The sequence below is a fragment of the Lactuca sativa genome, chromosome 4, assembly GCF_002870075.4.
Source record: "Lactuca sativa cultivar Salinas chromosome 4, Lsat_Salinas_v11, whole genome shotgun sequence".
Classification (NCBI taxonomy): domain Eukaryota; kingdom Viridiplantae; phylum Streptophyta; class Magnoliopsida; order Asterales; family Asteraceae; genus Lactuca; species Lactuca sativa.
In genome coordinates, this window is record NC_056626.2 from 172,885,630 (window position 1) to 172,907,643 (window position 22,014).

Genomic DNA, 22,014 nt, shown 5'->3' on the forward strand with positions numbered 1-22,014 from the left:
TATGGAAACTTGCCTTTATCATATTAGATCAACCTTAATCTGATTTTCTGATATATATGACTATAATCTTGATCTAATTAAAGATATTTATCAACTAATAAAATATTTAATTTCCTTATGTGATAATTAATTAATTATTTTGATTAAATTGGTAATTATCTTGCAAGAAATCATTAAATAAATCAAATATGGATAATTATAGAATTAATTGTTAATTGAGATTATTTGCTATTTGATCCTCCATGTTTTAAATGTTTAAAACTTGTCCTCAAGTTTTGAAATTTATGTTTTGTGATTAAAAGTTTTAATTTAGACAATTTAAATTTTACAAGTTTAAAATAAAACCCTATACTAATATAATATTACAAGGTTAATATATATATATATATATATATATATATATATATATATATATATATATATATATATATATATATATATATATAACTAAAATGCTAGTCTTACCGTTAGTAGGCCTCATTTACGAAGCCGATCTATAAGGTGGGTATAAGGTTGCGACCTATAAAATGGCGCTTAATGGGTGTACACTCACACCCACCGCTTGCTTGATCGGTGGAGGGTCGTTAGCCGAACGGGTAGTGTAACGCCCGCGTTTCCAGGCTAGGCATTTTCGTTGATGTAATAGTCTAGGTTAACCTTTGTAACCCGTTTTGAAATAATAAAAGTGTATTATTTAAGTATTATGTGTTTTATGCTTAATTGCTTAATTATGTGGTTTGATTAATTAAGAATAAAAATAAGCGTCAAAATTAAAGTGTGAGATAAGCCCGATATCTTTTCATAAATTTGTAGTGGTCGAAACAAGGATTCCGGAGATATAAGGACTGCCGAAATCCGAGTTATAACGAAAAAGTTATGACCAGTCGAAGTTTCGCTACAGAACCGGCACGACCCAGCGCGACGTAAATAGTGAATTTAAGGTAGATAGATAACTATCCTTAGTGATCTAAATGAGAATTGAAGATCTCATCGATAGTAGTGCAACGACGGAAAGACGGACGGAATCGGAGTTCAGATGAAGGAGTTATGAATTTCGAACGGAGTTTTCCTGTCCCGGCCTACTAAAGATAATATATAAGTAATATACTTATAATATATTAAAAATAAATTCAAAATTAGCCAATGGAGTCTAAACGATAGTTGTAGAGAATAATCTCACCTTCGCGGCGATATAAAGAACGTCGAAAACGAAGTTCGTATGCGAAAGTTATGAATTTCTGAAGTTCGGGGCGCGAAACCCCAAAACTGTCAGAGACCACGACGTGGCAAGCAGTGCCACGACGTGGCAAGTGTCCTGACACCGTTAACGATTGTATCGGATCGTGATAGCCGTTAACGATTGTATCGGATCGTGATAGCCGTTTCACCTCAAGGTTTTGGAAAAGTCTACAAGAGGAAATGGGTACCAAGTTATGTTTAAGTACAACTTACCATCCGCATACTGATGGTCAGAGTGAAAGAACAATACAAACACTTGAATATATGCTAAGAGCATGTACCTTGGCATTCCTAGGTAATTGGGATGAACATTTACCATTGGTAAAATTTTCCTACAATGATAGTTTCCACTCGAGCATTAAGATGGCACCTTATCAAGCTTTGTATGGACAGAAGTGTCGTACGCCATCTTGTTGGCTTGAGGCTGGGGAAAAGCAGTTTATGAGACCGGAGATGGTTCATCAAACTGCTGAAAAGTTGAAAATAATTAGAGAAGGAATGTTAGCAGCTCAATATCGTCAAAAGAGCTATGTTGACAAAAAGCGAAGATCGATGACTTTTGAGGTTGGAGATTCGGTTTTGCTTAAAGTCTCGCCGTGGAAGGGACTTATAAGATTTGGTAAAAGGGGAAAGTTGAGTCCAAGGTTTATTGGACCATTTAAAGTTCTTTAGAGGATTGGGAACCAAGCTTACAAGCTCGAATTACCCGAAGAACTGAATGGAATTCACAACAATTTTCATGTGTGTTATTTGAGGAAGTTCACGGGAGAAGTTCCCGATATAATTCCAATTTCTGAATTGAGAATTGATGAAAACAAGAGGTTAATTGAAGAACCAGAGGCAATTGTTGACCGAAAGACTAAGAAGCTTCGACGCAAGATGGTCGAATTAGTGCTTGTTCGTTGGAAACATTCGAATGGGCCAAATCTCACCTGGGAAATGGAGAGTGACATGTTGAGTCGCTATCCGCATTTGTTTGTTGATGTGTGATTCCAGGGACGGAATCATCCTAAGGGGGAGAGAATTGTAACGCCCGCGTTTCCAGGCTAGGCATTTTCGTTGATGTAATAGTCTAGGTTAACCTTTGTAACCCGTTTTGAAATAATAAAAGTGTATTATTTGAGTATTATGTGTTTTGTGCTTAATTGCTTAATTATGTGGTTTGATTAATTAAGAATAAAAATAAGCGTCAAAATTAAAGTGTGAGATAAGCCCGATATCTTTTCATAAAGTTGTAGTGGTCGAAACAAGGATTCCGGAGATATAAGGAATGTCGAAATCCGAGTTATAACGAAGAAGTTATGACCTGTCGAAGTTCGCGACATAACCGGCACGACCCAGCGCGACCCAGCGCGACGTAAATAGTGAATTTAAGGTAGATAGATATCTATCCTTAGTGATCTAAATGAGAATTGAAGATCTCATCGATAGTAGTGCAACGACGGAAAGACGGACGGAATCGGAGTTCAGATGAAGGAGTTATGAATTTCGAACGGAGTTTTCCTGTCCCGGCCTACTAAAGATAATATATAAGTAATATACTTATAATATATTAAAAATAAAGTCAAAATTAGCCAATGGAGTCTAAACGAGAGTTGTAGAGCATAATCTCACCTTCGCGGCGATATAAAGAACGTCGAAAACGGAGTTCGTATGCGAAAGTTATGAATTTCTGAAGTTCGGGGCGCGAAACCCCAAAACTGTCAGAGACCACGACATGGCAAGCAGTGCCACGATGTGGCAAGTGTCCTGACACCTCCGGAAGGCCCCCAGATGCAACTTGGGATGACGCATGCAGTGACGACCAAGCCAACGACGTGGAAAAAGGTTGCCACGACGTGGCAAGGGCCAAATTTGCCCTATAAATAGATTTGAAGGGCCAGCCGTTTAGGGTTGCTATTTTCTCTCTACTCTCTCCCGTTTTGCATCGATTTGCGTGCCAGAAGTACCCTGAAGCCCCGGTAATATTCCCGAGTCCCGAAGCAAGTCCCGAGATCCCGAAGATCCCGAGAAGTGCGGTTCCCGAGCCGAAGCTCTGCCCGCGAGAAGTTCGATTTTTGTGAAGATCTTCCAGATCTGCTGAGGATTACTACTTCTGCAAATCGTAGTGCTGTCCGATCATCTTCTGATCAAGTGAGTGTATACTACCTTTCATAAACACGATAATAATACAAGTATGGTTCGAGTGTATTAAGTATACTGTTGTTTATAGGTGTGAGTGTGTGGTTATTTTCTTCTAACGCATAATTATGAAGTATTTTATATGAAATATGTGTTATGTGTATATTTTGTGTTATATGCGTGAATGTATATTCACTCTCTTCTATCTCATAGATATGATTTATTCTCTATGAGATATGTGTTATGTGTGTGTGTGCCTCATCTGTTATGTGAAATATGTGTTGATTAAAGCATGCTATACAGGTTTTTTTTTTATCTATGTGTAAAAATGTATATTTTTATCTACTAATATGTTGGGTAGAACATGGGTAGATAGTTGGTGTGTAATAAACAGATGAGAGGCCACGTTGTTGTTTGATTTAGTCATCTAGCGGAGTTTAGATGACGACCACTGGCTATTCTAGACAGTCTTGTGGAAACATTAGCAGGTTCGCCACCTGTAGGTGTTAATGAACTTGGGTGTTCATTCGCTGTACTCCATCCCCCTCATGGTTGCCTTATTTGACTTATATTGCTGAGGTACCCCCGAAGCATGTGTTGTCGCCCCGATGAAATATTCTTAGACTAGGTCCCTTATGTTAATTGTCTTAGGGACATAAAGTGAGAATAACAGGAATGAGTAATTGGGTTATTGTTAGTTGGTGAAAATTAAATATGATTATTTATTGTGGGTTGAAAACCCTATATGCTCACCAGGCTCCCAAGCCTGACCCACTCAGTTTTATTTGTATTACAGGAAGTGCCGCGAGGGCATGAGATGGATGAACCATCAGTTGTTTTGTTTACAAGTCTGTATATGTATATATTTGTTGAATGACTTTTAATGTTATCGTTTATGGGTTTTGGTCTGTATCGGAACATGACACCCCGAGTTTTGATAATATAATGAAAATACATTACTTTTATGAAATGCTTTGGTAAACATTGTTTTATCATGTTTTGTTTTTGGGAACAAATTCCGCAACTCTTTCAAATCAAAAGGATTTACTCTGAAATTATTTTAAAAGCATAAATGAAAATCGGTCTTTTCTGGCCGAGATTTTGGGGATGTCACAGTTGGTATCAGAGCATTAGTTTAAGCGAACTAGGAATTTGTAGGATTTCTAGACTTAAACTTAGAATGCTAAGTGAAGCTTTGAGATGTGTGTCTGTTATATTTTAGACACGAGCACTAGTTTATTTTAGGAAAGTTGCCTAAAATGCTTTTATGTGCTAAATGTTATATGTTGCCATATATGATATAATTTGTTCGGATCTATGGTCTGTTGCCGACCGGATCTGGAAACCTTATGTGTGTAGGATTCTAAGCGTATGTCTACGATATTAGAACTAGCATGTAAACGTTTCGGAGTGATAAGGATGATTTGAATATCTATCGTGATTGAGGATCTAATTTCACCTTATTCGGTGTATAGATCAAAAATGGTGAGAACAAGAAGTGGAGTTGGAAATGCTGATGAAAACAGGAATCAACCACCAGTGATTGAACAAATACCTGTCGTAGCAGCAGCACCTGAGGCAATAACCATGGCTGGTGTGCAATTGATGATTCAAACGATGTTGGATCGTCAGATGGATGAAACTAGACGGTTGCTTCAGCAGAATCGTGAAGAACTGTCAATTCGTGTGGAAGAGCCTGAATTAAATGAAGGGCACTCGGAAGGTGGAAACTTCAGTGGGTCTATTGGTCAAGCCAACCCACCGATAGTTAGGCAAGATAATTGTGATGGAAGGAATGATGGAATGGGATGCAAGTACAAGGACTTTTTGACTTGCAAACCATCGACCTTCAATGGAAGGGAGGATCCGATTGGGGTTATGGATTGGATCTCCGAAATGGAGCTAGCCTTCATGACTTGTGGCTGCAGAGGTAAGTTGCAGACTATCTATGCAGTGCGACAATTCCGAGGTGGAGCCGTTCGTTGGTGGAACAGACTAGGGAAGACTTTGAGCCCTAATGAGCCACTACAATTGTCATGGGCAGAGTTCTTGGTGCAGTTCAAGCGCAAGTTCTACTCGGCTCAAAATCTATTGGAACTAGAGAACAAGTTTCTGACATTAGCGAAAGGTAGCATGTCAGTTGATGAATACACCAATAACTTCACCGATAAGATGGAGTTTGCCTTGCATATCGTCCCAGACGAGCTGACTAAGGTGGAACGGTATGCGAAGGGACTCCCATGGGAGTACGAGGTGCCAGTACGTCAGGCACTTACTCTAGAGGTAGCTATCTGGGCTGCCAAGTCTGCTGAGAACATGATTAAGGGAAGAACCACCGTCAAGGTTGAGGTTAGTGAGAAAAGAAAGTTTGAGGGAACATCTAGTTCCGGAAAGAAAGGCAAATTTTCGAAATCTGATTCGAAAAAGTTTGGAGGAAAGGGATGTGAAGTGAAGTGGTGTGATAAGTGTAAGAAAAAGCACTCTGGGAAATGTAGCGAGGATGTAACCTGCTACAAGTGTGGGAAGGTTGGACATTTTGCCAATGAATGTCCGAACAACAAAAGGATGTGTTTTGGTTGTAATGAAGAAGGGCACATTTTGAAGGACTGTCCGAAGAAGAAGGAGACAGCTAGGCCCACATTCCACCAAAGCCGAAGGCGACAGCCTTCCAGATGACACTTGAGGGTGCGAAAGATGAAGCTGATGTCGCTTCAGGTACCTTTCTCGTAAACGAATTACCTGCTCAAATTTTGTTTGATTATGGAGCCAACTACTCCTTTATTTCGCATGAGTTTGGTAGAAAGATAGCTTTGCCTATTGATAGACTAGATGATGCTTTATTAGTCGAAGTAGCTAGTGGCAAGTTTGTACCTGTTAGCCATCGTATGAGAAACATCTTAATCAACCTTAATGGGAATAAGTTTCACGAGGAATTATTGCCTATCGAGCTTAATGGTTTCGACATCGTGTTGGGAATGGATTGGCTTAGCGCCAATGATGCCAAAATATTGTGCAAGAAGAAGATAGTTAAAGTAAACCCGCCTGGGAAGGATTCATTTATGGTGTACGGGGACAAACGACGAGTAAATTCTGGGATCATTTCCCTAATGAAAGCCAGAAAGTGTTCGACCAAGGGATGTACATCATATTTAGCATTCGTGATTGATGCTAAGAAGGAAAAGAAGGTGATGCAGAGTATTCCAGTGGTGTGTGATTATCCGGAAGTATTTCCCGAAGATCTTCCTGGATTACCACCTGATAGACAAGTAGAGTTCAGAATAGACTTGTTACCAAGAACCACACCAATAGCAAAAGCACCTTATCGATTAGCACCGACGGAGATGAAGGAGCTGATGATGCAACTTCAAGAGTTATTGGACAAAGGTTTCATTAGACCTAGTTCATCGCCCTGGGGAGCTCCGGTGTTGTTCGTGAAGAAGAAAGATGGAAGTATGAGAATGTGCATCGATTATAGAGAGCTGAACAAGGCAACAATAAAGAATAGATATCCGTTGCCGAGGATTGATGACCTATTTGATCAAGTGCAAGGTTAAAGCTATTTCTCGAAGATCGATCTAAGGTCATGATATCATCAGCTAAAAGTAAGAGAGCAAGATATCGAGAAGACTGCATTTAGAACTAGATATGGACACTATGAGTTCTTGGTTATGTCGTTTGGACTAACCAATGCTCCGGCAGCATTCATGGATTTAATGAATAGGGTTTGTAATCCTTTCCTTGATAAATCCGTGATAGTGTTCATAGACGACATTCTGATTTACTTGAAAAGCCAGGAGGAGCATGGCAGACACTTGTGAGAAGTGTTAGAAGTCTTGAAGAAGGAGAAGGAGAAGCTGTATGCAAAGTTCTCTAAGTGTGATTTTTGGATTCGTGAAGTCCAATTCTTGGGTCACGTGGTCAACCAAGAAGGGATAATGGTTGATCCAGCAAAGATTGAAGTTGTGATGAAGTGGGAACAACCGAAAAGTCCCACGGAGATCCGAAGCTTTTTAGGATTAGCCGGATATTACCGAAGGTTTATCCAAGGCTTTTCTTCGATCGCTACTCCATTGACAGCTTTGACCCACAAAGGAGCTACTTATGCTTGTAGTGATAAGCATAAAGAAGCATCCGAGAAGCTAAAGAAGAAGCTATGCAAGGCACCGATACTTTCTCTACCCGATGGAATTGAAGAATTCGCTGTTTATAGCGATGCGTCTGGGGTTGGATTGGGTTGTGTTTTGACCCAAAGAGAAAAGGTGATAGCATATGCGTCTCGACAGCTGAAGGAGCATGAAAAGAATTACCCGACTCATGATTTGGAGTTGGCAGCGGTAGTTTTCGCTCTGAAAATATGGAGGCATTACCTCTATGGCAAAAGTGCAAACTTTTCACTGATCATAAGAGTCTCCAATCTCTTTAATCATAAAGAATTGAATATGAGGCAACGACGCTGGCTAGAATTACTTAAAGACTACGACTGCGAGATACTTTACCATCCCGATAAAGCTAATGTTGTTGCTGATGCTCTCAGTCGGAAAGTCAATCTTGAAAGGAAAAGGCCAAGAGCGTTGAGAATTGAAGTTGTCTCGACAATTGTGGAGAGTATAAAGAAAGCTCAAGAGGAAGCTTCTGAGAAAAATGACCAAAAGGATGAACGTTTGGGTAAAACGTTGGTGTTTGGTACAAACGGTCATGGACTGAAGGTATTCCAAGATCGTATTTGGGTACCTAAGTCAGGAGGAATTAGGGATCTTCTGATGGAAGAAGCTCACAAAACCATGTACTCAATTCATCATGGCAGCACTAAAATGTATAGGGACCTGAAACCCTACTACTGGTGGCCGACGATGAAGCTTGATGTTGCAAATTATGTGGCTGAGTGTGTGACTTGTGCGAGAGTCAAGACACAACATCAGAAACCGTACGGGAGTTTAGAACCATTTCCTGTGCCTATGGGTAAGTGGGAAGACATTGCTATGGATTTTGTCACTAAACTGCCCAGAACAAAGAATGGTCACGACATGATTTGGGTGGTCGTTGATTGATTCACTAAGAGTGCGCATTTCATAGCAGCCAAGGAGAAATGGTCTATGGAAAAGCTTGTGAATTCTTACGTGAAGGAAATTGTGAGGCTTCACGGTGTTCCGTTAACGATTGTATCGGATCGTGATAGCAGTTTCACCTCAAGGTTTTGGAAAAGTATACAAGAGGAAATGGGTACCAAGTTATGTTTAAGTACAGCTTACCATCCGCTGACTGATGGTCAGAGTGAAAGAACAATACAAACACTTGAAGATATGCTAAGAGCAAGTACCTTGGAATTCCTAGGTAATTGGGATGAACATTTACCATTGGTAGAATTTTCCTACAATAATAGTTTCCACTCGAGCATTAAGATGGCACCTTATCAAGCTTTGTATGGACAGAAGTGTCGTACGCCATCTTGTTGGCTTGAGGTTGGGGAAAAGCAGTTTATGGGACCGGAGATGGTTCATCAAACTGCTGAAAAGTTGAAAATAATTAGAGAAAGAATGGTAGCAGCTCAATATCGTCAAAAGAGCTATGTTGACAAAAAGCGAAGACCGATGACTTTTGAGGTTGGAGATTCGGTTTTGCTTAAAGTCTCGCTGTGGAAGGGACTTATAAGATTTGGTAAAAGGGGAAAGTTGAGTCCAAGGTTTATTGGACCGTTTAAAGTTCTTCAGAGGATTGGGAACCAAGCTTACAAGCTCGAATTACCCGAAGAACTGAATGGAATTCACAACACTTTTCATGTGTGTTATTTGAGGAAGTTCACGGGAGAAGTTCCCGAGATAATTCCAATTTCTGAATTGAGAATTGATGAAAACAAGAGGTTAACTGAAGAACCAGAGGCAATTGTTGACCGAAAGACTAAGAAGCTTCGACGCAAGATGGTCGAATTAGTGCTTGTTCGTTGGAAACATTCGAATGGGCCAAATCTCACCTGGGAAACGGAGAGTGACATGTTGAGTCGCTATCCGCATTTGTTTGTTGATGTGTGATTCCAGGGACGGAATCATCCTAAGGGGGAGAGAATTGTAACGCCCGCGTTTCTAGGCTAGGCATTTTCGTTGATGTAATAGTCTAGGTTAACCTTTGTAACCCGTTTTGAAATAATAAAAGTGTATTATTTGAGTATTATGTGTTTTGTGCTTAATTGCTTAATTATGTGGTTTGATTAATTAAGAATAAAAATAAGCGTCAAAATTAAAGTGTGAGATAAGCCCGATATCTTTTCATAAAGTTGTAGTGGTCGAAACAAGGATTCCGGAGATATAAGGAATGTCGAAATCCGAGTTATAACGAAGAAGTTATGACCTGTCGAAGTTTCGCGACATAACCAGCACGACCCAGCGCTACCCAGCGCGACGTAAATAGTGAATTTAAGGTAGATAGATATCTATCCTTAGTGATCTAAATGAGAATTGAAGATCTCATCGATAGTAGTGCAACGACGGAAAGACGGACGGAATCGGAGTTCAGATGAAGGAGTTATGAATTTCGAACGGAGTTTTCCTGTCCCGGCCTACTAAAGATAATATATAAGTAATATACTTATAATATATTAAAAATAAAGTCAAAATTAGCCAATAGAGTCTAAACGAGAGTTGTAGAGCATAATCTCACCTTCGCGGCGATATAAAGAACGTCGAAAACGGAGTTCGTATGCGAAAGTTATGAATTTCTGAAGTTCGGGGCGCGAAACCCCAAAACTGTCAGAGACCACGACATGGCAAGCAGTGCCACGATGTGGCAAGTGTCCTGACACCTCCGGAAGGCCCCCAGATGCAACTTGGGATGACGCATGCAGTGACGACCAAGCCCACGACGTGGAAAAAGGTTGCCACGACGTGGCAAGGGCCAAATTTGCCCTATAAATAGATTTGAAGGGCCAGCCGTTTAGGGTTGCTATTTTCTCTCTACTCTCTCCCGTTTTGCATCGATTTGCGTGCCAGAAGTACCCCGAAGCCCCGGTAATATTCCCGAGTCCCGAAGCAAGTATTGATTTGAAGTGCGGTTCCCGAGCCGAAGCTCTGCCCGCGAGAAGTTCGATTTTTGTGAAGATCTTCCAGATCTACTGAGGATTACTACTTCTGCAAATCGTAGTGCTGTCCGATCATCTTCTGATCAAGTGAGTGTATACTACCTTTCATAAACACGATAATAATACAAGTATGGTTCGAGTGTATTAAGTATATTGTTGTTTATAGGTGTGAGTGTGTGGTTGTTTTCTTTTAACGCATAATTATGAAGTATTTTATACGAAATACGTGTTATGTGTATATTTTGTGTTATATGCGCGAATGTATATTCACTCTCTTCTATCTCATAGATATGATTTATTCTCTATGAGATATGTGTTATGTGTGTGTGTGCCTCATCTGTTATGTGAAATATGTGTTGATTAAAGCATGTTATACAGGTTTTTTTTTATCTATGTATAAAAATGTATTTTTTTATCTACTAATATGTTGGGTAGAACATTGGTAGATAGTTGGTGTGTAATAAACAGATGAGAGGCCTCGTTGTTGTTTGATTTAGTCATCTAGCGGAGTTTAGATGACGACCACTGGCTATTCTAGACAGTCTTGTGGAAACATTAGCAGGTTCGCCACCTGTAGGTGTTAATGAACTTGGGTGTTCATTCACTGTACTCCATCCCCCTCATGGTTGCCTTATTTGACTTATATTGCTGAGGTACCCCCGAAGCATGTGTTGTCGCCCCGATGAAATATTCTTAGACTAGGTCCCTTATGTTAGTTGTCTTAGGGACATAAAGTGAGAATAACGGGAATGGGTAATTGGGTTATTGTTGGTTGGTGAAAATTAAATATGATTATTTATTGTGGGTTGAAAACCCTATATGCTCACCAGGCTCCCAAGCCTGACCCACTCAGTTTTATTTGTATTACAGGAAGTGGCGTGAGGGCATGAGATGGATGAACCATCAGTTGTTTTGTTTACATGTCTGTATATGTATATATTTGTTGAATGACTTGTAATGTTATCGTTTATGCTTATTGGTCTGTATCGGAACATGACACCCCGAGTTTTGATAATATAATGAAAATACATTTCTTTTATGAAATGCGTTGGTAAACATTTTTTTATCATGTTTTGTTTTTGGGAACAAATTCCGCAACTCTTTCAAATCAAAAGGATTTACTCTGAAATTATTTTAAAAGCATAAATGAAAATCGGTCTTTTCTGGCCGAGATTTTGGGGATGTCACAGGTAGGATATGACAACCTCATCCTCTCATTAAAAGTATAATATGAAATACAAAGTAACTACATGTTTTAAAATTTCCCAATCTTAGTTACTTTAGGAAAAGTGAATTGATGCAATCCCATGAAATTACACTTTGCACCCTTGCTAAGAAGTTAGTGGAGCGTGTGTGGTTTACCAGCACACTAATTGGTTCTAAGCAAAGGTGGCAAAGGGTGATTAATTGTTTATCATAGTTCGATGGAGCGTGTGTGGTTTACCGGCACATCGAATAGGTGATCGTTACAATGAAGGCACCATGTGAATTTGCATGGTAATTCACACCCGCTTTGTGATCCTCGGTATCCCAGTCACAAACAAGAGGGGCATATCAAGATTTAAACATGTCATTGAATAGTTTCAATGAATCTCATCCGATCATAGGAATGCTCAATACATTTAGGACTTAAAGTTATGTTTTTATGGTGGAGAATTAGTGAATCGTCATTCACTTACCTTCATATTATTTGCATGTTAGATTACGGCATCCCTTTTCTAATATGTAAATATTGTTGTTGGATCGTAGCCCTAATTTTTCTTATTGGGTGATAATTAGGGATTCATATTCTAATCTATCTTTGTCCTTTCTATTTGTAGATGTCGAACGCAAACAATGCTGCTGCTAGTTCTTTCACATTGATGACCCTTTGTCAAAAGGTCACTTTCGATGGGACGAACTTTAGCGAATGGATAAGATACATTCGCACCATTGCTCGCTATGAGGATAAGGAGTATGTCCTCGATGAGAAGCTCGAGAAAATCAACCCTGAAATCGCTACTCCGGCTGAAATGACCGCTTTTGAAACTCATGAGCACGATGCAACGAAGGTACATTGCATCATGATAGCCACCATGAACTCCGAATTCCAAAAGTCCTATGAGGACATGTACCCGTACGAGATGCATCAAGATTTATTGGAGAGATACCACCAAAACGCGAGACAAGAGCATTATGAGATTTTCACTAACATGATTTCCGCTAAGATGGGTCATGGAGAGTCTCTTACCGTGCACCTGCAAAAGATGCAAAGGTATGTCGACCGCCTTCGCAAGTTAAATGTTGACTTTGGGGAAGACTTGGAGATCGACATGGTGCTTCACTCTTTGCCTCCGAGCTACAATCAATTTAGGATGACCTACCACATGAAAAAAGAGGAGGTCACCCTAAGCAAACTCCAAGGTCTCTTGAGGGTCGCTGAGAGCAACTTCAAGGACAAGTATGTTGCACCAACTCCCAATCCGCCGGCTGCTCAATTGTCTCAGACCGGGATGTACGTTTCACTTCCAGATTCTGGAAGAAGTTTCATGAGGAGTTGGGTACTAGGCTGCATTTTAGTACCGCATATCACCCCCAGACAGACGGACAGAGTGAGTGGACGATTCAGACGCTCGAGGACATGCTCCGGGCATGTGTGTTGGATTTCGAGGGAAGTTGGGATACATACTTACCCTTGGCAGAGTTTTCCTACAACAACAGCCATCATTCGAGCATTGGTAGGCCTCCCTTTGAGCTATTGTATGGGAGGAGGTGTCGGACCCCCATTTGTTGGGGAGAGGTTGGATAGCGTGTGATGGGCAGTACAGAGATCGTGCTTCAGACGACAGATCAGATCCAACAGGTCAGACAGAGGTTATTGACCGCTTAGAGTCATCAGAAGAGTTATGCAGACAGACGCCGGTCCGAGCTTGAGTTTCAGGTTGGCGACCTTGTACTCCTGAAGGTCTCTCCTTGGAAAGGAGTGATTCGATTCAGGAAGAGGGGCAAGTTGGGGCCCCGATATATTGGTCCATTCCGAGTGATCGCGAGGGTAGGCAGGGTAGCCTATCGTTTGGATTTGCCAGCAGAGTTGGGGCAGATTCACGACACTTTCCATGTGTCGCAACTGCGGAAGTGTATAGCCGACGAGTCGGCAGTGGTTCTGTGACATCCCCAAAATCTAGGCCAGAAAAGACCGATTTTCATTTATGCTTTTAAAATAATTTCAGAGTAAATCCTTTTGATTTGAAAGAGTTGCGGAATTTGTTCCCAAAAACAAAACATGATAAAGCAATGTTTACCAAAGCATTTTATAAAAGAAATGTATTTTCATTATATAATCAAAACTCGTGGTGTCATGTTCCGATACAGACCAATAAGCATAAACGATAACATTACAAGTCATTCAAAGAATATATACATATACAGACTTGTAAACAAAACAACTTGACGGTTCGTCCATCTTATGCCCTCGTGCCGCTTCATGTAATATAAATAAAACTGAGTGGGTCAGGCTTGGGAGCCTGGTGAGCATATAGGGTTTTCCACCCACAATAAATAAGTATATTTAATTCCACCAACCAACAATAACCCAATTACCCATTCCCGTTATTCTCACTTTATGTCCCTAAAATAACTAACACAAGGGACCTAGTCTAAGAATATTTCATCGGTGCGACAACACATGCTTCGGGGGTTCCTTAGCAATATAAGTCAAATAAGGCAACCATGAGGGGTATGGAGTACAGCGAATGAACACCCGAGTTCATTAACACCTACATGTGGCGAACCTGCTAATGTTTCCACAAGACTATCTAGAAAAGTCCGTGGTCGTCATCTAAACTATGCTAGATGACTAAATCAAAACAACAACGAGGCCTCTCATCTGTTTATTACACACCAAATATCTACCCATGTTCTACCCAACATATTAGTAGATAAAAATATACATTTTTATACATAGTTTAAAAACCTGTATAGCATGCTTTAATCAATACATATTCCACATAACAGATGAGGCACACACACATAGCACGTATTTCATAGAAAACAAATCAGATCCATGAGATAGAAGAGAGTGAATATACATTCACACATATAACACAAAATATACACATAACGCGTATTTCGTATAAAATATTTTATAATTATGCGTTAGAACAAAGTAACCACACACTCACGCATATAAACAACAATATACTTAATACACTCAAACCATACTTGTATTATTAACTTTTTTTTGAAAGGTAGTATACACTCACTTGATCAGAAGATGATCGGACAGCACTACGGCTTACAGAAATAGTAATCCTCAGCAAATCTGGAAGATCTTCACAAAAATTGAACTTCTCTCGGGCAGAGCTTCGGCTCGGGAATCGCACTTCTCGGGATCTTCGGGATCTCCGGACTTGCTTCGGGGCTCGAGAATATTACCGGGGCTTTGGGGTACTTCTGGCACACAAATCGAGGTAAAACGGGAGAGAGAAGAGAGAAAAATAGCAAATGAGCCGGCTGCCCTCGCATCCTATTTATAGGAGGCTGGAGCCTCGGAGTACGCGGGGTGTATTGCAGTACGCGGGGCATACTAGTTCGAAATCGTCACTACTTACGTATCCGAAGTGCTCGAGTGCGAGTGTCGACATTCCTCGGTGTACGCAGGGCGTACACGAGTACGCGGGGCGTACTTCGGATGAGTCCGATGACTCCTCTTCGGATAATGCCGGATTTTCCAATTAAATTTAAATACAAATTATTTAATAAACTTCGGAAATTCATATCTTCTTCATATGAACTCCGTTTTCGACGTTATTTATATCCACGCGAAGGTGAGACTACGCCCTACAACTTTTGTTTAGACTCCGTCGGCTAATTTTAACTTTATTTTTATTATTTATTTTTAATAGGCCGGGACAGAAAAACTTCGTTATAAATTCATAACTTCTTCGTTTGACGTCCGTTCTCGCCTAACTTTTTATCGCTTCGATACCAACAACGAGATCTTCGACTCTCGTTTAGATTGCTTTGGCTAAAAACCGCTTGATATCAAATCGAGTATTTCGGGCTGCATACCGCTAAGTCGAAACTTCAATAAATCATAACTTCCTCATACGAAGTCAAATTTGGGCGTTCTATATATATTCGGAAACCTCGTTTCAATTAGTACAACATTAACCAAAGATATCAAGTTTATTTTACACTTAAACTTTGACGCTTATTTTTTATTCTTAATTAATCAAACCACATAATTAAGCAATTAAGCACAAAACACATAATACTCAAATAATACAATCTTATTATTTCAAAACGGGTTACAAAGGTTAACCTAGACTATAAATTGATAAAAATGGCAAACCCAGAAACACAGGCATTACAATTCTCTCCACCTTAGAATGATTCCGTCCCCGGAATCACACATCAACAAACAAATGTGGATAGCGACTCAACATGTCACTTTCCGTCTCCCAGGTGAGATTCGGCCCATTCGTGTGTTTCCATCGGACAAGCACTAGCCCAACCATTTTGCGTCGCAACTTCTTAGTCTTTCGGTCATCAATTGCCTCTGGTTCTTCAATCAACCTTTTGTTTTCATCAATTCTCAATTCAGAAATTGGAATTATATCAGGAACTTCTCCCGTGAACTTCCTCAAATAACACACATGAAAAGTGTTGTGAATTCCATTCAGTTCTTCTAGTAGTTCCAGCTTGTAAGCTTGGTTTCCAATCCTCTGAAGAACTTTAAACGGTCCAATAAACCATGGACTCAACTTTCCCCTTTTACCAAATCTTATAAGTCCCTTCCACGGCGAGACTTTAAGCAAAACCGAATCTCCAACCTCGAAGGTCATTGGCCTTCGCTTCTTATCAGCATAGCTCTTTTGATGATCTTGAGCTGCTAACATTCTTTCTCTAATTATTTTCAAGTTTTCAGCAGTTTGATGGACCATCTCGGGACCCATAAACTGCTTTTCTCAAGCCTCAAGCCAACAAGACGGCGTACGACACTTCTGTCCGTACAAAGCTTGATAAGGTGCCATCTTTATGCTCGAGTGGAAACTATTATTGTAGGAAAATTCTACCAAAGGTAAATGTTCATCCTAGTTATCTAGGAATTCCAGGGTACATGCTCTCAGCATATCTTCAAGTGTTTGTATTGTTCTTTCACTCTGACCATCAGTCTGTGGATGGTAAGTTGTACTTAAACATAACTTGGTACCCATTTCCTCTTGTAGACTTTTCCAAAACCTCGAGGTGAAACGGCTATCACGATCTGACACAATCGTTAACGGAACACCGTGAAGCCTCATAATTTGCTTCACGTAAGAATTCACAAGCTTCTCCATAGACCATTTCTCCTTGGCTGCTATGAAATGCGCACTCTTAGTGAATCGATCAACGACCACCCAAATCATGTCGTGACCATTCTTTGTTCGGGGTAATGTAGTGACAAAATCCATAGCAATGTCTTCCCACTTACCCATAGGCACAGGAAATGGTTCTAAACTCCCGTACGGTTTCTGATGTTGTGTCTTGACTCTCGCACAAGTCACACACTCAGCCACATACTTTGCAACATCAAGCTTCATCGTCGGCCACCAGTAGTAGGGTTTCAGGTCCCTATACATTTTAGTGCTACCGGGATGAATCGAGTACATGTTCTTGTGAGCTTCTTCCATCAGAAGATCTCTGACTCCTCCTGTCTTAGGTATCCAAATCCGATCTTGTAACACCTTCAGTCCATGACTGTTTACACCGAACACCAACGTTTTTCCCAAACGTTCCTCCTTTCGGTCATTCTTTTCAGAAGCTTTTCTTTGAGCTTTCTTTATACTTTCCACAATGGTCGAGACAACTTCAATTCTCAACGCTCTTGGCATTTTCCTTTCAAGATTGAATTTCCGACTGAGAGCATCAGCAACAACATTAGCTTTACCGGGATGGTAAAGTATCTCACAGTCGTAGTCCTTGAGTAAATCTAGCCAGCGTCGTTGCCTCATATTCAATTCTTTCTGATTAAAGAGATATTGGAGACTCTTATGATCAGTGAAAAGTTTGCACTTCATGCCATAAAGGTAATGCCTCCATATTTTCAGAGCGAAAACTACCACTGCCAACTCCAAATCATGAGTCGGGTAATTCTTTTCATGCTCCTTCAGCTGTCGAGACGCATATGCTATCACCTTTTCTCTTTGGGTCAAAACACAACCCAATCCAACCCCAAACGCATCGCTATAAACAGCGAAGTCTTCAACTCCATCGGGTAAAGAAAGTATCGGTGCCTCGCATAGCTTCTTCTTTAGCTTCTCGAATTCTTCTTTATGCTTATCACTCCAAGCATAAGTAACTCCTTTGTGGGTCAAAGCTGTTAATGGAGTAGCTATCGAAAAAAAGCCTTGGATAAACCTTCGGTAATATCCGGCTAATCCTAAAAAGCTTCGGATCTCCGTGGGACTTTTCGGTTGTTCCCACTTCATCACAGCTTCAATCTTTGCTGGATCAGCCATTATCCCTTCTTGGTTGACCACGTGACCCAAGAATTGGACTTCACGAATCCAAAAATCACATTTGGAGAACTTTGCATACAACTTCTCCTGCTTCAAAACTTCTAACACTTCTCGCAAGTGTCTGCCATGCTCCTCCTAGCTTTTCGAGTAAATCAGAATGTCGTCTATGAACACTATCACAGATTTATCAAGGAACGGATTACAAACCCTATTCATTAAATCCATGAATGCTGTCGGAGCATTGGTTAGTCCAAACGACATAACCAAGAACTCATAGTGTCCATATCTAGTTCTGAATGCAGTCTTCTCGATATCTTTCTCTCTTACTTTTAGCTGATGATATCCTGACCTAAGATCGATCTTTGAGAAATAGATCGAACCTTGCAATTGATCAAATAGGTCATCAATCCTCGGAAACGGATATCTATTCTTTATTGTTGCCTTGTTTAGCTCTCTGTAATCGATGCACATTCTCATACTTCCATCTTTCTTCTTCACAAATAACATCGGAGCTCCCCAGGGCGATGAACTAGGTCTAATGAAACCTTTGTCCAATAACTCCTGAAGTTGCATCATCAACTCCTTCATCTCCATCAGTGCTAATCGATAAGGTGCTTTTGCTATTGGCGTGGTCCCTGGTAACAAGTCTATTATGAACTCTACTTGTCTATCAGGTGGTAATCCAGGAAGATCTTCAGGAAATACTTCCGGATAATCACACACCACTGGAATACTCTGCATCACCTTCTTTTCCTTCTTAGCATCAATCACGAATGCTAAATATGATGTACATCCCTTGGTCGAACACTTTCTGGCTTTCATTAGGGAAATGATCCCAGAATTTACTCGTCGTTTGTCCCCGTACACCATAAATGAATCCTTCCCAGGCGGGTTTACTTTAACTATCTTCTTCTTGCACAATATTTCGGCATCATTGGCGCTAACCCAATCCATTCCCAACACGATGTCGAAACCATTAAGCTCGATAGGCAATAATTCCTCGTGAAACTTATTCCCATTAAGGTTGATTAAGATGTTTCTCATACGATGGCTAACAGGTACAAACTTGCCACTAGCTACTTCGACTAATAAAGCATCATCTAGTCTATCAATAGGCAAAGCTAGCTTTCTACCAAACTCATGCGAAATAAAGGAGTAGTTGGCTCCAGAATCAAACAAAATTTGAGCAGGTAATTCGTTTACGAGAGAGGTACCTGAAGCGACATCAACTTCATCTTTCGCGGCCTCAAGTGTCATCTGGAAGGCTCTCGCCTTCGGCTTTGGTGGAATGTTGGGCTTTGTTGCCTCCTTCTTTTTCGGACAGTCTTTCAAAATATGCCCCTCTTCATTACAACCAAAACACATCCTTTTGTTGTTCAGACACTCATTGGCAAAATGCCCAATTTTTCTGCACTTGTAGTAGGTTACATCCTCGCTACATTTCCCAAAGTGCTTTTTCTTGCACTTATCACACCACTTCGCTTCTCCTCCTTTTCCTCCACCAAACTTTTTCGAATCAGATTTCGAAAATTTGCTTTTCTTACTGGAACCAGATGTTCCCTCAAACTTTCTTCTCACCAAACTCAACCTTGTCGGTGGTTCTCCCCTTAATCATGTTCTCAATAGACTTGGCAGCCCAGATAGCTGCCTCTAGAGTATGTGCCTGATGTACTGGCACCTCGTACTCCATGGGAGTCCCTTCGTATACCGGTCCACCTTTGTCAGCTCATCAGGAACGATACGCAAGGCAAACTCCATCTTATCGGTGAAGTTATTGGTGTATTCATCAACTGACATGCTGCCTTTCGTCAATGCCAAAAACTTATTCTCCAACTCCAACAAATTTTGGGACAAACAGAACTTGCGTTTGAACTGCACCAAAAATTCTGCCCATGCCAATTGCAGTGGCTCTTTAGGGCTCAAAGTCCTCCCTAGAGTGTTCCACCAACGAACGGATCCACCTCGGAATTGACGCACTGCATAGATAGTCTGCAACTTGCCTCTGCAGCCACAAGTCATGAAGGCTAACTCCATTTCGGAGATCCAATCCATAACTCCAATCGGATCCTCCTTTCCATTGAAGGTCGATGGTTTGCAAGTTAGAAAGTCCTTGTACCTGCATCCCATTCCATCGTTCCTTCCATCATGGTTGTTTTGCCTAACTATCGGTGGGTTGGCTTGACCAACAGACCCACTGAAGTTTCCACCTTCCGAGTGCCCTTCATTTAATTCAGGCTCCTCCACACGAATTGACAGTTCTTCACGATTCTGTTGAAACAACCATCTAGTTTCATCCATCTTACGATCCAACATTGTTTGAATCATCATTTGCACACCAGCCATGGTTATTGGCTTAGGTGCTGCTGCTACGACAGGTATTTGTTCAATCATTGGTGGTTGATTCCTGTTTTCATCAGCATTTCCAACTCCACTTCTTGTTCTCACCATTTTTGATCTATACACCGAATAAGGTGAAATTAGATCCCCATTCACGATAGATATTAAAATCATCCTTATCACTCCGAAACGTTTACATGCTAGTTCTAATATCGTAGACGTATGCTTAGAATCGTACACACATAAGGTTTCTAGATTCGGTCGACAACAGACCATAGATCCGATTAAATAATATCATATATGGCAACATATAACATTTAGCACATAAAGCATTTTAGGCAACTTTCCTAAAATAAACTAGTGCTCATGTCTAAAACATAGCAGACACATATCTCAAAATTTCACTTAGCATTTTAAGTTTAAGTCTAGAAATCCTACAAATTCCTAGTTTGCTTAAACTAATGCTCTGATAACAACTGTGACATCCCCAAAATCTCGGCCAGAAAAGACCGATTTTCATTTATGCTTTTAAAATAATTTCAGAGTAAATCCTTTTGATTTGAAAGAGTTGCGGAATTTGTTCCCAAAAACAAAACATGATAAAACAATGTTTACCAAAGCATTTCATAAAAGAAATGTATTTTCATTATATAATCAAAACTCGGGGTGTCATGTTCCGATACAGACCAATAAGCATAAACGATAACATTACAAGTCATTCAACAAATATATACATATACAGACTTGTAAACAAAACAACTTGATGGTTCGTCCATCTTATGCCCTCGCGCCACTTCCTGTAATACAAATAAAACTGAGTGGGTCAGGCTTGGGAGCCTGGTGAGCATATAGGGTTTTCCACCCACAATCAATAAGTATATTTAATTCCACCAACCAATAATAACCCAATTACCCATTCCCGTTATACTCACTTTAAGTCCCTAAAATAACTAATACAAGGGACCTAGTCTAAGAATATTTCATCGGGGCGACAACACATGTTTCGGGGGTTCCTCAGCAATATAAGTCAAATAAGGCAACCATGAGGGGGATGGAGTACATCGAATGAACACCCGAGTTCATTAACACCTACAGGTGGTGAACCTGCTAATGTTTCCACAAGACTATCTAGAAAAGTCCATGGTCGTCATCTAAACTCTGCTAGATGACCGAATCAAAACAACAACGAGGCATCTCATCTGTTTATTACACACCAACTATCTACCCATGTTCTACCCAACATATTAGTAGATAAAAATATACATTTTTATACATAGTTTAAAAACCTGTATAGCATGCTTTAATCAATACATATTCCACATAACAGATGAGGCACACACATAACACGTATTTCATAGAAAACAAATCAGATCCATGAGATAGAAGAGAGTGAATATACATTCACACATATAACACAAAATATACACATAACGCGTATTTCGTATAAAATACTTTATAATTATGCGTTAGAAGAAAGTAACCAAACACTCACGCATATAAACAACAATATACTTAATACACTCAAACCATACTTGTATTATTATCGTGTTTATGAAAGGTAGTATACACTCACTTGATCAGAAGATGATCGGACAGGACTACGGCTTACAGAAGTAGTAATCCTCAGCAGATCTGGAAGATCTTCACAAAAATCGAACTTCTCTCGGGCAGAGCTTCGGCTCGGGAATCGCACTTCTCGGGATCTTCGGGATCTCCGGACTTGCTTCGGGGCTCGAGAATATTACCGGGGCTTCGGGGTACTTCTGG